Below are 17,011 nucleotides of genomic sequence, written 5' to 3' on the forward strand. Positions count from 1 at the left end.
TTTGATTTTCTGTTCTTTTCCTTCTTCCATTCTGGACTTTAAGTTTAAGTATTAGAAACGAGCATTAATTCTCAACAGTTCTAGTGGCGCAGTTGGTAGTGCTCTGGACTGCAGAGAGACAGACAAACTCCATGTCTCAGGTTCGATTCCCAGACAGAGCATTTTGACTTTTTCTATTTTCCTTCTTCCATTCTGGACTTTGAAGTTTAAATATTAGAAACGAGCATTAATTCTCAACAGTTCTAGTGGCGCAGTTGGTAGTGCTCTGGACTGGAGAGACACAGACAAACTCCATGTCTCAGGTTCGATTACCAGACAGAGCATTTTGATTTTTTCTCTTTTCCTTCTTCCATTCTGGACTTTGAAGTTTAAATATTAGAAACGAGCATTAATTCTCAACAGTTCTAGTGGCGCAGTTGGTAGTGCTCTGGACTGGAGAGAGACAGACAAACTCCATGTCTCAGGTTCGAATCCCAGAGACAGCATTTTGATTTTTTCTCTTTTCCTTCTTCCATTCTGGACTTTGAAGTTTAAATATTAGAAACGAGCATTAATTCTCAACAGTTCTAGTGGCGCAGTTGGTAGTGCTCTGGACTGGAGAGACACAGACAAACTCCATGTCTCAGGTTCGATTCCCAGACAGAGCATCATGTCTGCGGTTAATGTCCAGACAGAGCCTTTTACTTTTCTGTTCTTTGGAGGGAGTGGAAGTATAAATATAAGAAACGAAGTTTTTCCAGAGGGAACCGAAATGGTGTAATTGGTTATTCCATCGTTCAGTAAGCGATTGGTTTGGATTGCATCGGTTCAGGTCCCAGGTGAGTATTTGCAAAAGGAGTTCTGACAAGTGGATAAGGTGAATCCCGAAGGCGGGCGGTCCCCCTCCTCCTGACAGGTGGACAAGGTGAGTACCGAAGGTGAGAGGGGGTGAAGGTGAGAGGGAGTGAGGGTGGGGACAAGGTGAGGTCGCCGCCCCCCTCCCCCTGACAAGGTAAAGGCGCGGACAAGTGGAGTTCGCCGCCACCCCTCCCCCTGACAAGGTTCAACGCGGACAAGGTGAGTTTGCCGCCACCCCTCCCCCCTGACTAGCTAATCGGGGGGTGAGGGAGTAGTGGAGAAAATGTTTTACAAAAAAGACTAAGTCCAAACAGCAGGATCTTTAAATATTTGTAAAGCTTTTGAAAACAGAGGCCCACCTAATAGTCTAGTGGTAAAGACTTTTGCTTTTGCATCTCAAGGTCCCTGGCTCAAACTCAACCTCTGCTTTTCCTTTTACAATACTCAAGTAAAAGAAGAAAAAAAGAAAAAAAAAGGGAAAAAAAAGAGTGATACTTTGAAATAACTTCTTTTTTTTTAATGACAAATCAGTTCATGGACAGGATATACCTTCATCCCTCCCACCAATGTTAATACCCTTCAATTACCTGTCCAGAAACAGGTTATCCCTCATCAAATTATTATGCAAATACTAATCAAAACATGCAATATATATTTCATAAACATTCTTAGTGATACCTGCATCTACTATTGAGATGGTTGGGTGACAACAGACAGTTATTTTCTATAATGTTTCTATTATTTATAATATCAGCCTGGAGGGCAGTTATTAAATGATACTAAGCAGTCACATGTACATATGGGATAAGCCCTATGGCCTTTTTACTTCACACCAGGTGGCTATCCAATTCACACCAGTACATTCTTTTTGGACATTTTTTTTTTAAACATTTGGAAGACCATTTTTAAATGAAGGGATAAAGAATGGATTTCTCCTAGATAAAAATAAAAACCCCATCTTACTTTAGCCAGACAGTGCTTGGATCCATAGGTTTGCTTGACAACAAGTTCCCAATAAAAAGAAGGTGGCCTTCCATGGCTGCTTGAGTTTACAATACAGTGGCACCTCTGATACCAACAATATCATTTTCTTTAACTTTCATTTATTAACTAAACCTGATTTTAAATTAGTTTTAGAAAACTCTTTAATTTTTACATTTTCGCCCTCCAGTTTGAAAAAGGAAACGATACTACCATAGCACAAACAACATAAATGTGGAAAGGTTGCTCCCTTTCATTGCAAACTCAATCCCCCCCCTCCGACAACCCCCCCCCCCCTCCAATAGTGCATTATTGGCACTTTCTTTAAATATAACCTTATCAGTAAACCTGTGCTACTGCAAACTGAAAATTCAATTAAAAGATTCTCCCTCTTCACTTTCAACACTTTCATTTCTCCTTCTTGATCCTTTGCCTCACAACCCCCCCCCCCCCACCACTGGTCCTTGCAACTACCATCCATAACTCCTGCCAATATTAAATTCAGTCACCTTAACATCCCCATAAAGTGTCAGTCGGTCGAGCACCACAATGTTTGTAGACCAAGAAATCATCAACCGAAACCCATTTTTAAAACTTTAAAGCCCCATAAAATAAAGATGCTGTTTTTTTCTTCTTTTCCTCTAAACGAGATAAACACACAAAAACCAAATCCAAAATATATAAAATTCCAATTCCCATTTTGAATATTCTTCAATTTTTTTTTTGCCAAGCCACGTTAAAAAAGTGAGTGTTATTCTTTTTGGCCTTCCCCCATCTTTGTGTTTAAAAAAAAACAAATAAAATAAAATAAAACTTAAATATAAGATGATGACAGCATATGCAGGAGAAGAGTGAGAGCCCTCCCAAATACTACCGGCTTATGTATACAAAAGACCTCACGGACGCAGATTAAGGTTGAAGGAGTTACACCGATTTGAAGTTCCAAATAACCTGGACTAACCCATTTGACCTGACGTGTGTCATTCCTGTGGTCTTATGATGGATGTTTACCAAACGTGATATATCAATCTGTAGGTGCTTCACCTGAATGCACCCGGAACCACGACATGCAATACATGCAGATATAATCATGTAACTGTATAATGCCAACACATACATACTGTAACAACCAAGACCAAAGAAGAGAGAAAAAATAGAAAAATAACATGGTTGGAAAAGAATATCACTCCTATTCGCCTGCTTACATTCCCACTGGAGATCGCATTTGATCCTGGAGAGTAGCTACCTTTGGATCCTTTTTCCGACATCATGGCAAATCGTGTTACTTTTCACCCCCGCTCCACCATCCACGCAGAAACCCACCCAGACCCCCCTGCACGGCCAATTTATTCTGTACCAGTTTCTCGTCCAAGGAAGGTAACTCTATATGGTTCAGAGCTATGTCAAAGAAGAGCGGTTTGCACGGTGACGGCTTAAAGTCCGGTGGAAATGCGGTTAAGTTGGGATTGGCGGCCAGGTCTGGCTGGTTGGGTTGTACTGGTCAAGCCGTTCTGCCAGCGGTCGATTGTCCTTCAGACCGAGTTGCGCCATTCCTTTGCTGATGGAAGGTTCATTGGAATCTGAAAAATGAACGCAGAGAGGTTCTCGGGTAGCCATGGCCTCTTTTTTTTAAAGTATTCTTGGGTGGAGGGTATTTTCTACGGGTGAGGATAATCCGGAGGGTGGGGGAAGTCAATTCAATAAACTGTGAGAAACGTCATTGAATTAGGAACCACCTAAGGCCTTTTCTCATCATTGTCGTAAGTTTGTCACCTTGAGCTACATGACAGTTCATAAGTAGGGGGGTTATATTCGAGTGGAGATTCGAATCCCTGTATAGAGAAAGTTTACAAAAACTTGTTAATTTGCAGTCATTTTTTGTTGTTGCTGTCACAAACAGAAATGGATACCCACTTTCTATTATTTGTAGATGACAGAGACTGGTTCAATCGCAGTCTACACGGCCAGATAAACTCTTTATATTTTGGCTTTTAATTTCTTTATTCTGACAAATTTCGATAGAACAAAAATACGGCATTTTTGATCGGGCTTCTGATACTTCCTTGTGATCCCTGGACATCATACATTCAGCTACAAGCAAAAATAACTGTTGTCTGTCCTGTCCACCACAATAATCCTATTGTAATATTTTCAGACCCTAAGGGATAATAGGTCTCCCCCCAACCCCCCACCCCCTCCCAAAAAAAGGGTGAAAAAGGGCGGTGCTGCATCCAACCGAATGAATCTTTTCATTCATTGTTTAACCAAAGAGAAAAATTTGGGAAAGAAAACAACAGATTATTAATATAAATGCCATATTTCTCTGAATCATTGTCTATGCTCTGATGGAATACATTTGTTCCAGTAGCAGGGTTCAATTCCCAGGTTCTAAATGGACATGGCAGTTTAATCTGCATTTTCCTGACGATCAGACCCAAAAGAGAACATCAATATGTCTCTCCACCGTTATCCCAAAGAAGAAACCTTTCAGAAACTTAAGGGTACTAAAGGGATTTCTTCCTTTTAAATTAACCAGGGTCCTCCACTAAATTAACAGGGTAGTAGCATGATGGTCTCTGCCTGATTCCCCCCTCCCCCCACCCAATTTCTTTTCTTAAATTTTTGGTATTCATCCTTTCATATATAGTCCATCTTGCATTTTGCCTTTTGAAAAACAAGAATCCTTAATCTTCATCCAAAGCAGCAAAAAGTTTCTTTCCAAACACAGTAAATTGATTATTATTTTTATTATTATGATTATTATTATATTATATATGTACATACCTAGAATGGAGGCCGCCTGAGCAGAGTACTTCAAGCCGTTGATATCTTGCGCAAGAGTGTCCAATTCCTCTACCTATCGATTAAATGAAACCAAAATCTAATCACGATGTCTTCCACATTAAGTTTCTTAGGGAGTGTCACTACCCGACAAGCCCTATAGGGTGTTTTAGTACACTTCCTTTCACAAGTTTTGTTTCTTATCTCCTTCTATGTCATATGTCATACTTATGTTAAGATAGAACAAAAATAAATAAATGAATTGAAATAAATGAAATTAGTTACATTTTTTTTTAATTCAAGTAAAAGCTTTGTTTTTGTTGTTGTTGATATCGAATCAAAAGGAGTTTAACCCCTGGTCAACCCGGCGAGAGGTCTTACAGGGGATAATAAGTGTGTTTTTATAGAATAGACATTTTTTTCCCTTTTTTTTCTTGGAATAGTTGTCTATGTTCAGTCAGGGAATTGCTGGTAAATGAAGTCTTATATAATTACATTGGACAGGATAGCCATAATCATACCCGAAGTCGGAGTCGAAGAGCCAATTAGGGAGGGACTTCTAAAGGAGAGGAATTTCTAAGTACTGAGGATAGTGGAGACGGAGTGGTTTCTATTGTTTGGGTAGGGAGTGGTTGCGGTTTCTATTGTTTGGTATGGGAGTGGTTGCTACTTTGTTTTAATCAATCAGTCATTGTTGGAGTTGTTTGTTTTGTTCTGTATATATAAGTATACTTGGAGTCGGGGCCTAGACCCATTTAGGAAAGGATTTTTTTAATGGAATGAGACTTTAAGTAGTAACAACTGTGAATACAGAAAGGGTTTGGTTTTTGGGTAGTGAGTTGTTGCGACTTTGTATTTCAGGGGGAAGGTTTTCAATCAAAGTGTCGTTCTCGAGGTTGTTTTTGTATAACTTGGTGTTGAATTCTCCAAGTCGAGTGAAAGTAGATTTTGTGTTTCCTGCACGGAGAACGTACAAAGTAGCAATATAGGTAGGGATTTTGAGTGCGAGTCGATAAGCTGTGGTGTGGATTCAGTTTAAAATTTGTTTATTGGGATTAGAGATGGTAAGCAGGGAGATGCTCCCATAACTGAGAATCGGTTTAACTTTGGATTTATAACTTTGGATTTATAGATTTGGATAATTGTTTTCAGAGGGAAGTTATATTTGTGTGAGAAGATTTGAATGGAAGTTGGAACCAGCAGCGTCCTGCAGTTCTGTTACAATGTAGATTAAACAATAATTTGCTATCGAAAGTGGTACCGAGGAAGGTTGCGTTAGGAGTAGCAGTGATTGAGGTGTTGAAAAGACTAATTTTGGAAATATGGTTATGGTATTTTGAGTTTATTATGGAGAAATTGGCTAGGTTAGATTTTGAGGGATTTATTTTTGTTCTCCACATTGGGCACCAATTTTAGAGATGTGTAATTGCTTTTTTAATATTTAGTTCCGTCATATAGATATTTTTACTGCTGCTCCAAATGGCTATGTCGTCAGTGTACTGACTATAGTTGCATTTAGATAGAGGGGGGGGATGTTCAAATCATTAACAAATAGGGTGTAGGGGAGGGGCTGAGAACAGCGCCCTGAGGGGTGCCTGCCGAAGTGGAATAGGTTTTGAGTATTGGTTTTGTAGCATATTTTTACATTGCACTCACTAAGCAAAGAGGAAAGAAGTCTGGTGTAATTGGAGGGGAGATTAAAGTTAAGTAGTTAAATTCTTATGCCGTTGTGCCAAGTTTTGTCGAACGCCTTTTAGGCATCAAGGAAGAGGGCAGTGGTATCATGTTTTTTTATGAAGCCGATGCGAATTTCTTCAAAAAGGCTGAAAGTTTGGTTTATTGTAGATTTGTGTGCACGGATTTAGCCTGATTGATACGGGCAAAGTGATTATTTTGCTCTAGGTGGGTTCTGGTGTGGTTATCTATAATTCTTTCGAAAATCTTACCTAAGGCTGGGAGAAGACTAATTGGTCGATAGTTTTGAATTTTGGTGTGTCTTTACTTAGTTTCTGTATTAAAATCATTTTGGCGGATTTCCACAGGGTTGGGAAATAACCGATTCTAAGGATTCGTTAAATAATGGGAAAATATGAGAGTTAATGAATATCGGAGGCCGACGGAGGGGAATCTTTTAGCATTAGGTCATTTATGTTGTCAAGACCAGGGAAGGAGGCATTTTTGCATATTTAGTGGCACTATACCAATCGTTTATATCGCAAGGTCGTCGGATTTAATATTAATGTCGGCTTTTTGGAAGGTGTATTGTACTAATTCAATTACAAAGGTTGCGATATTAAGTTTTTCTTCAGTGGCGATTCTATTTGTTATTTCAATTTTATGGGTAGATTTGGTTACATTTGCATAGGTTCTCTGTTCTTGTTGTTTGTTATTAGCTTCAGTTTTAGCTTCTTTAAATTTTGGGCATCCTTTGTAGGCGGCATGAGTCCCTGAGCAATTGGCACATTTTGTGTTTTCTTTTTGTTTGGGACATTCTCTAACTCTTTTGACCGTTTTCGTCGCCGCTGGAGGCATGTCCAGCACCTAGCTAACCAATTCTGGCGAAAGTGGTTAAATTATATCTACCTGAATTGCAAAAGAGGTCTAAGTGGACGGGGGTCACGGATAATCTGGCAGTCGGTGACTTGGTTTTAATCTTAGATGAAATGACTCCCTGTAACCTCTGGCCGTTGGCGCTGGTTGTTAGTGTTAAATGTAGTAGAGATGGGTTAGTTAGGTCGGTAAGAGTTAAGACTAGGACTACCGAGCTGCTTCGTCCTATTACTAAGATTGTTTTACTTGAATCGGCATTCTCATCTTCTTAAGTGTCTGCACGCAATGCATTATCGTTGAAATTCCATGTTAATATAGTTGATGTGTTTTATCTTCGTTATTGAGCTGTCAGGTGTGAGGCTTAATAGTTATTAACCTGGTTAAGAAGCTTTACGTCACAATTTTGATTGCAAAAGCTGTTGTGGAATTTAATGTACATCGATGGGGTGGTTAAGGTATTGTAGGCATTGTTATACTTGAATATGACGTATTCCAGCCTGGGGGGAGTGTCATCGTTGCCGATGTGTGCTATTTGCTTAGCGTGACCAAAGGGAAATTTCCACTTGGTCGAGGTCGGGCAGAGGTCAAAACTGCCCATTTACTGGTTGCCTTTCATATCCACCTCCTTGATTTGCATACTTATGTAATCGATGTACAATTACGTAATCGATGTATACTTGCGTATTTTGTGAGGTACACGTGCTTCATTCCTCTCCTGGTTCAGAGAGGCGTCGCATGTGTTCCTGTAGCACTGTTCCTTAGTATGTAAGTATTCTCAATGTTTTATATAAGTATTAAGGGGCTTGATATTGTAATTGTATATCTCTTTTAATATCGCATTATAGATATTTGCCTTTAATGTGATTTTGCTGTATGCTTGTGCTTGTTATTTTGATTGCCTTTTTTGTGTATTTGTTGTTTGCTTATTTGTAAGAGTATCTGGAGTAGAATATCTCATCTGAGGTTATTTTTTGTTGGTATTCTGTACATTCTCCAGAAAGCCGCTGTTAACCCCAGAAAGCCGCCGTTAACCCCAGAAAGCCGCCGTTAACCCCAGAAAGCCGCAGTTAATCCATGTAAACCCCTGTACACCGCAGTTTGTCGTGCTGTTGGTTTTGCCCGGTAACGATTGTAAGTTAAGTTATAATTATCAAGAATGTAATTGTTGCCAATCTTTCTCTATGTCTTGTTTCATGTTACCAAATGTTATAATTTTACTTCTTCCTTTTGTGCATTATTTATAAGGAGAAATATAATGCATTATTATGTTATTATTTATTTGTTCAATTCATGTGTTTATTTCACTAATGTTTGTATATTGATGTTTTGATATCTTTACTTTCTAGTTTTCATTGTGGTCTTGTTGAAACCACGCGTGTAAATAAATGGGTTAAAATGTACAACCACCTGTTCAGCTTCATTGAGCGTCGTCTCGGTGACAGTGAAAAAAAACTCTGTGGTTTTCGCCACATCTGAGACATCTGGTTTGATTTTTGCAAGTATGATGGGTGTGTCCAAAAAGTTGACATTTGAAACATTGAGTGATTTGGGGGGGTTCGTGGTATTCTTCTGTTTTGTGTTTAGAGTATCCTAAGTAGAAACCTTGTTTGATTAGGGATTGTTGAGGTTCTTGTTCTTCAAACGTTATTTTTACTTTCCAAGTTGGATTGTTTGTGGCGTGACTAATGAGTCTTTTAGTTGTATTGGGGTGTATTCTTGGTCTTTAATTGAGTTCTTGTTCAATATCTTTGATTTGAATTTCAGGGTTTATGCCACAGGCTACTACAGAGAAGTTTCTTTGTCTTACTTTTTGGGGGATTCTTGGTTTGGGGTTGCCTAGTTTAGTCTCTTGAGTCCATGGTTTCAGGAGGATATTTGCAGATTTAGGGTCATGGGGGTGATTAGGATGTTGTTACTATGAAGATCGTTTATATTTGAGATCATGGCATTTGGTTTTTCTTCATTGATTAGTTTAGCAAGGGTTATTGGGTTTTTTGATAGTTCTGGTAAGATTCCTGATACAATGATTGTTTGAGCGGACTTTTTGGTGGTTGGTTTGGAGTAAGGATGTGGGCTTATTTCAACAGAGTTTGGACGTTGTCTATTTCTGCTATTTTTGTACAGGGATCCAGTCATTAATGTCTATGTCAAAATCAGAGAGGTTTAGGTTTTCGACTAGGGGGGCCGTTATAGGTGGGTTTGGGGTTGCCATATTGCAAAACAGCCCCTCCCTACGGGTTTTAAATGGCTTCTATACAATGAAATTGATCATAGACTTCACTTACCAGAAAGAATTAGTCTCCAGCGTAAGACGGCAGACGGAAAGAATAGGAACTCCTTTTGAAGAGACACACTATACATCCAAAGTGTACTCGGTAGCGCTGTATCCAAGGACGTGTACGTTCGGTAAATGGTGGGTAAGTCATAGAGTGAAGGATGATGGGGTGGCGCTATGTCAAAAAGCTAACTGTTGACCAACATAGTCCACAGAACCCTAAGGAAAGGAGAGGAATGCAAAAGAAATGAGCCAGTTTCATTCAAAGTAAGTCTCGTACATTTAGCACAAAACATTAAACACTAATTAGCAACTAATTCCAACAAAGTTTAGGCTGTGATTGAAACTTTACTGGTGGAAACATAAGTAAATATATATTACATTTTTAGGAACCTTTCTTTCTTATGACGAACCTTGACTGTATATTGCAGCTTTTCAGCTCATCTTTGAGTTTTCTGATCTTGACAACAATCAACTGTCTTTTTCATTTACCACAACCCAGACCACACTAATTGGCAACTCTTTCCAACAATCGAAGGCAACAATCATCAATTTAAGACAACCAAATTACTAATTACAAAATGATTCCAACAAACTAAGGCACCGGCTCTCATTAATTTAGCACAAAACAGACCACACTAGTTAGCAACTCATACCAATAAAATAAGGCAAAACTTATAAATTTAATACAAACACACCACACTAATTACCAACAAATTATCACAGCACTTCTCTTCAATTTAGCACAAACAGACCACACTAATTAGCTACTCATTCCACCAAACTAAGCCACAATGTCTCTTTAAATTATCACGAAACATACCACACCAAACACCGACTGGTTCCAACAGGCTAAAGCACCGTGTCTCCTACATTTATCTTGACAACAATCAACTGTTGAGAGGACAAGACTGATGTTAATGATTCTGGCTCATAATGATGTTTCCCTTGAAACTTAATTTTTCTCCAATTTCTGTTAAATCACCTCCAGATAACATTTCCAGATCTATCTGTAGAGGACAGGCTTGAAGGAGCTTCTCGTATTTGGTGGAGTTGCGATCTTTACCAAACAAAACGTTTCCTCTCACGGTATCATTTTGGATCCAAGCTTGTTGAGCAATATAGGCCACAGATCTCTGATGAAAGGAGAGGAATACATAACAAGTAAGTCACTTTTCTTCAAAGTTACAGCAAAAGTAAAAAAGTCAAACCCTGTTAACAACCAAACTGTCAGCCGTGAGACAAAAGATGTGTACCCTTCTAGAGGGGCATTTTGTGAAAGAAATGGAATTATATGGTCAGATCAACGTTATTGGACACTGGCTTGAACAACTCTCAAAAAAGACCTCACTAAATACCAACTCGTTCCATCAAACTAGGTACAATGTCTTATTAATTTACCACAAACCAGACCACACTAATTGACAACTCTTTCCAACAAACTAAGGCAACAATCATCAATTTAAGACAACCAAAATACTAATTACAAATTCATTCCAACAAACTAAGGCAACGGTCTCATTAATTTAGCACAAAACAGACCACACTAATTAGCAACTCATATCAATAAACTAAGGCAGAACTTATCAATTTAATACAAACACACCACCAATTACCGACTGGTTCCAATTACCGACTGGCTCCAATAGGCTAAGGCTGAGGTCTTATACATTTAGCACAAAAACAGGCAACACCAAATACCGACTGGTTCAAACAGGCTAAGGCACAATGTCTCCTACATTTGGCACAAAACAAACAACACTAATTAAAAACTAAAACCAATAAACTAAGGCACCATGTCTCAATAATTTAGCACAAAAACAGACTACATTAATTAGAATCTCATGCCACTAAACTAAGACACCAATTAGCTTCATTTTGATGTTGTCATGGTTGCTTGGAATGAATGGAATGTGTAACTCTGTTCAAACCATATCATGGAACTTATTCAGCCTTTCTGTAAGAATAGTAGTTTAGCACAAAAAAAATCACATCAAATACCCACTGGTTCCAACACGCAAAGGCACCGTGTCTTGTACATTTAGCACAAAAACAAGAACACACCAAATACCAACTGGTTCCAACAGGCTAAGGCACTGTGTCTCATTAATTTAGCACAAAAACAGACCACACCAATTACCGACTGGTTCCAACAGGCTAAGGCACTGTGTCTCGTACATTTAGCAAAAAACAGACCACACCAAATACCGACTGGTTCCAACAGGCTAAGGCACCGTGTCTCTTACATTTAGCACTGATCTTGACAACAATCAACTGTTGAGAGGACAAGACTGATGTTAATGATTCTGGATCACAATGATGTTTACCTTGAATCTTACTTTTTATCCAATTTCTGTTAAATCACCTCCAGATAGCACTTCCAGATCTCTCTGTAGAGGACAGGCTTGAAGGATCTTCTCGTATTTGGTGGAGTTTATGATCTTTCAACCACTTGTTCTAAACCTGATCCAGCTTCATTACAGACGTCCAAGACTCACAATTTTCCTTCCATTTTCTTCACCTTCTTCTTTCACCTGAGACAGTATTGTAAAAGATAAGAAGATGTCATATATTGGAAAGCAGATACTGTAGACATTGCAACTAGACTCAATTTTATACACTCCCTCCCTTCCTCCCCTCCCTCCCCCTGACTACCTAAACAACCCTGACTGCTGCCTCATTGATATAACTATGTATAAACAAATGTATATCATTGTGGTTTAATGGCAGAAAGAAACAAAACGAATACCAGAGCTTAAATATTTCTGTGTTACTATAGTTAATTGTGCATACCCAAACGAAAGCATTACAGAATCTTCAATGTCTCAGACCTCCAGCAGGATGTTAGTCACAGTTCATGGAGTCTTCTTGTGAATCAGTGTGGCCAATGCAATGCTGTAAAGACGAATACAAAAGCAATATGTATAGATATATACCTATGGTGTGAAATAAATTTTAGTATTTTTTGTTTAGTAGTTTTACATAAGATCATCTTCCAGTTTGCGTATGCAGATACCTTTCCGATGAATGTTTACAAACATGAATAAACTGTACCTCTTTTTGTTACTAAGTGCCTGTTTATTTTTAATACTTGCAATATGACTCATTAATGAACCTTACTAGACATTGCTATCAAACATTTCTTTTCTCAAAACTTCCTTTGATGTACATTGTTCACTATAATGGTCAAGCCAATAGTAAGGAATGAATTCAACACAATTTTGAGAACATTTCATCAGCCAAACAATTTTGAGTGTACACTTAGCAAAGATGAAAACTGGCTTTTCAGCCTTACACAAGTACCAACAACATATTGGTATATTCATGGTACTGTAAACCCTCATGTGCTTCCATGACTTCTAGCACAGGTCTGTGTAATAATATTCTATATCAACAAGGACAGAGATACTATATATTGTACTTATCTCTCAATACTCTTAATGTGTGTTTACCATGAGTCATGTTCCTCACAACTTTCAATCAATGTTTTCAAATTAAAAACCAAATTAAGGACAATTACTTAACAATGAGAGGTCGACTTAGCAAAGTTTAAATTCGGTTTAATAATAAGCGAAGTTTCAGTGAAACAGTTCTGCCGACCATAAAATCATACCTTAGGCATCAAAAGAAGTCTATGATCTGATAAAGATATGCGGAGAGTTGGATCAATACTGTTAAGCCTAGCTTCAGGTCAAAATTATGCTACTTTATCAAATTAATACATGTATATCAAGTTAGTTGCCTACGCTAGGTATTAATATGAGCTTGCATGGAGAGTTTTCTCCATATTTGAGCCATCACCAACATCACTTAGAGCTAAAAAGTTGGTTTCCTCCCCTAAAATTTCAGGGAGGAAACTAAGGTTTTTATTCTTGGAAGTTGGAGAGGAAACCGATGCTTTTCCTGTCCGGAACTAACAGGAGACGGCCTTGCCTATCTGACATGATAGAAATAGAAAAAATAGCAAAGAGAGATACCTTTCATCCAAAGCTAGTTTTTCTGGCTTCGAGTTAGTTTCTTGTTACTGTGCCATAAGTGCTAGCCTAGGCCTAGATGGCATAGGCTATGGTAGGCTACTCTGGTAGGAATTTAAAGTCAATTAAGTTAGGCCTAACTGTAGGATGGTGACTTCGAAGTTCGGCCACTTAAGACTTAAAACACCCCAAAACTAAATCTTCTGGTATAAATCATTTGAAAATATACTTCATATGGTGGGAGAATTTTGTTATAGTACGATACGGGTACCGTTGTTTTCCGCACACGTTACTTTCCGCTGAAACAAAACGGTGTTTTCCGCAAACAAATTTGTCAGCGGAAAACAACGTTTTTTTTCAGCGGAAAGTACCGTTTCTTTTTGGGAGGAACAGAATGACTTACTGAAATTATTAGGCACATGGAAGGATTTAGGAAGATGGATAAGATAGGATTTGACTGTAACAGGATAAAATGTAGCTTCGAGACTAGATTTAGGATAGCTAAGGTTGTACTTGTAGCTTAGGCTGTACTGTAAGCACTAGCTTAGGCTGTAAGCACAAGTTTAATTTTAGTTAAACAGCGCCACCCTTTTGGGTTGTAGTTTTCGACATGCCTTACTTATACAGCCATTTTATTTCCAGCGAAAATCAAAGATACCGCCTTTTACACCTTTTTTTTAAACCATCATTACGCGGGCCGAATTTTTAATACTTAATTAGATACTCAATCCTTCATAACGCGGGCGTCCCTTTGCCCTAGTATTATATGCTTCTTTAATAATTCGTAATTACAAACACCCCAAGCCTCCTCTAAATTATACGCAGCTTAACTTTTCTGACATGAACTCAGTCTAACCATCCTTGATCGACGTTCTTTGATACATTCTCATGTTATTTTAATCATCCTGCCTGAATTTGGTATCTCAAAATTGCGGAAAAATATAGTGTACAGGTAAGTGAAAAAAATAGGTGTTTTCCGCAGAAGAATTTTTTCAGCGGAAAGTATTCAGCGGAAAGTAACGTATGCGGAAAACAACTGAAACCTACGATACACGGCCAAACTTTCTTTCCTGCAAACTGTTTTCACGTTGTTTTCCAAGAAGATTCTTTGTGATTGTGGAACTGGTATTTCTTGCTAGAGTATTGCGAAGTTCGGACGTGCAACCCACAGTGTGGCGCTGGTGATAAAATTGGTGGCGCAGTTGCTCTTTCAGTAATTATAACAGACTTCATAGATCTTCGTCATTTTATTGACAAATATGTAAGTAATTTCTTGCACACGGGTCATTTTGGAGAGAAAATAACTGTAGCTTCGTACTTTTTGGTGAAATTTGGCTCTTCCTGTAGTTTTTCATAGTGAAATCGTGTATTTCTTAGGGGTGGCCGATCTTCGCAGTATGCCGAACTTCGCAATACTGACTATACTAGCCTTAACCAGAACGTAATTATGTCCAACCAGCTAGGTCTAGTATTCTGTAGGCAAATATAAAGTGACTTATTTTACTTACATAAATAGTCTAGTGAATATCATATTAGGCCTAGGCCAATACTGTAGCATAATAGCATTCCAACTTACTATAGACGCCAGTGCCTACGTGAGCTAGCCTACCGTTAGGCCTAAGCGAACCTATTATATGATAGGCTAGCCTAATTTATCACGCTCGCTGACTCAAACAATGTGAAGTACTAACTTGCTCCACAAAACTAAGAACAACCTTCGAGCTGGTGAATATATCTGCCATCCACATTCTTTGGCAGTTACTCCCCATACAGAATAGGCTACAAATTACAATTACGTATGAATTATTAGCCTACGGCTGTCAGGAAGCGAACTGCACTGCTCGTGCAACCTTTCGTGAGCTTTTATATACAGATCATAATTCGCGCTCCTTAGCCTAACCTTTGACCACGACCGTGTGCGACTGACCGAAGATAAACTAACAATAACATGCTAGATGCATATCCATTAAAATCATTACATTTACAAGGAAACAATTCAAATGGTCTCATAATATAGGCCTAACGTCATTAAACATGTTGGTCAAGATAATTTATTGATTTCGCTGAGAATCTCGTCACAAAAATTGATGATCTATGTCCCTCATTAATCTAAAGCATGGACGAACTCTCAACATTAAGCATATTCCAAAGTTTTTGCTACAGAACCTACTACACACAAATTATGTAAATGTCATTGAACGGCATCCGTAGTGACATCGTTTTTTGGTCCACATTTGAGTTTCCATCATATCTTTAATCTGCTTTTCATACATATCTTTTAATGTGATTGTTATAATGACTACATCTTATGACTTTTGAGTCGTTTTTCTGTATCCAGTGGAATTGTCTCGCTGAGATATAAAAGGATGAATTTTCCGTACGTTTTCACGGTAGGCCCCTCTGTTCAAGGTCAATGCACGACTATAACATTAGGTCCACTAAGTGCAGATATTGGTCTCCATTTGCCACTATTGCAGTAAACCCAACCGAGCAACGTATCTACGGTGTCTCTTAAAATACATCATTATTAACAAAGTCGAAAAGAATATTTAGTCTCTTTGGTGACATTTTAAAAATATTTCTGATTACATTACGTACAGATTCGCCCTCTCTCCTTTTTCTATGAGAAAGGTACATATGGGAAACATGACAATGACAGTGATAAAATCATTTTCAAGATTACTAGAGATCAATTCGCAAAATTTGTTTCAAAAAATGGTTGAAAAGTGACTTGAATTCCTCCTCATTCATTCATATTATTTGAGCACGTTGAACGCTTGCGATAATTTGTCATTACGAATCATTGCAGACCTTCACCCAAACCGTTAAAAAATACCGCACTCACCCCTTATCTTCCTACACTGCGCTCCCAACAGTGGCGGAGCGTCCATACAGTCAGGGGCGGATGCCCCCACCCCCACCCCCTGACTGACTCAAATGGACTGCTGGCGCCCTTTTCAGCTATTTACCACTTTTAACTTATTCGCGAGTATTGACATTTTTATTGCGCTCTTATCTACCTATTGACATTTGTCACATTTTGTTGCCGATGACACCTATTTATTCTTCGTTTTTCTGCAAATTAGCAAGGCCCGGAAAGGGTCATTTCCGGCGATCTAGGGAGTTTCTTGACTCAAAAAATTTCCGTACGCTCCGTGCCAACCATGTGGTGGCGCTCCCCTTAGATAAAGTCGAAAGCGCCCATACAGATCATTCCGCGAGTCGCCCACTCTGACCAATACCCCTAGCTCCGCCACTGGCTCCCAATCATTCTTCCCCGTCAATCCGTCTAGTATCCCCCCATCCCCTTACCAACCGCACCTCGTTTGTTAAAGGAATATCTAATGATTAGAGACACTTAAGCTTATTCTAATGTTAAATCAGCAAAGAGCAAGCAATAATTATTTTATCACTAAGATTTTTTTTTTTAAATTTCTTAGTAACACCGTCATTTAACTTCGCACTCAATCCTACACTCCCAATTGATACCCTTCCATCCCAATGTAGGAAACTTCATCGTTACACGCAGCACACAACGACCTTTGTTCTACTTAATTGATCCTTACTGAGTCTCTCAACTTAAAAGCATGTTTTTTCCGAAAAGATTAATGAA

The 17,011-nt window shown here is 38.6% G+C and overlaps 1 long non-coding RNA gene across 10 annotated transcripts; it reads right to left on the bottom strand.

Moving 5' to 3' along the window:
- Window positions 1-1,566: 1,566 nt before the first annotated feature.
- LOC139960096 (uncharacterized) lies at window positions 1,567-15,798 on the bottom strand. 10 transcript variants are annotated; one of them, XR_011790345.1, is made up of 7 exons: window positions 15,780-15,798; window positions 12,218-12,319; window positions 11,752-11,958; window positions 10,410-10,560; window positions 9,435-9,643; window positions 4,603-4,675; window positions 1,567-3,398 (listed from the first exon to the last, which is right to left on the bottom strand). It is a non-coding gene; the product is annotated as an uncharacterized lncRNA (long non-coding RNA). The 10 variants fall into 10 exon arrangements; XR_011790347.1 differs by lacking the exon at window positions 15,780-15,798 and adding an exon at window positions 15,378-15,396; XR_011790346.1 differs by lacking the exon at window positions 15,780-15,798 and adding an exon at window positions 15,299-15,317.
- Window positions 15,799-17,011: the final 1,213 nt, after the last annotated feature.

Source organism: Apostichopus japonicus, chromosome 19, assembly GCF_037975245.1.
Source record: "Apostichopus japonicus isolate 1M-3 chromosome 19, ASM3797524v1, whole genome shotgun sequence".
Classification (NCBI taxonomy): domain Eukaryota; kingdom Metazoa; phylum Echinodermata; class Holothuroidea; order Aspidochirotida; family Stichopodidae; genus Apostichopus; species Apostichopus japonicus.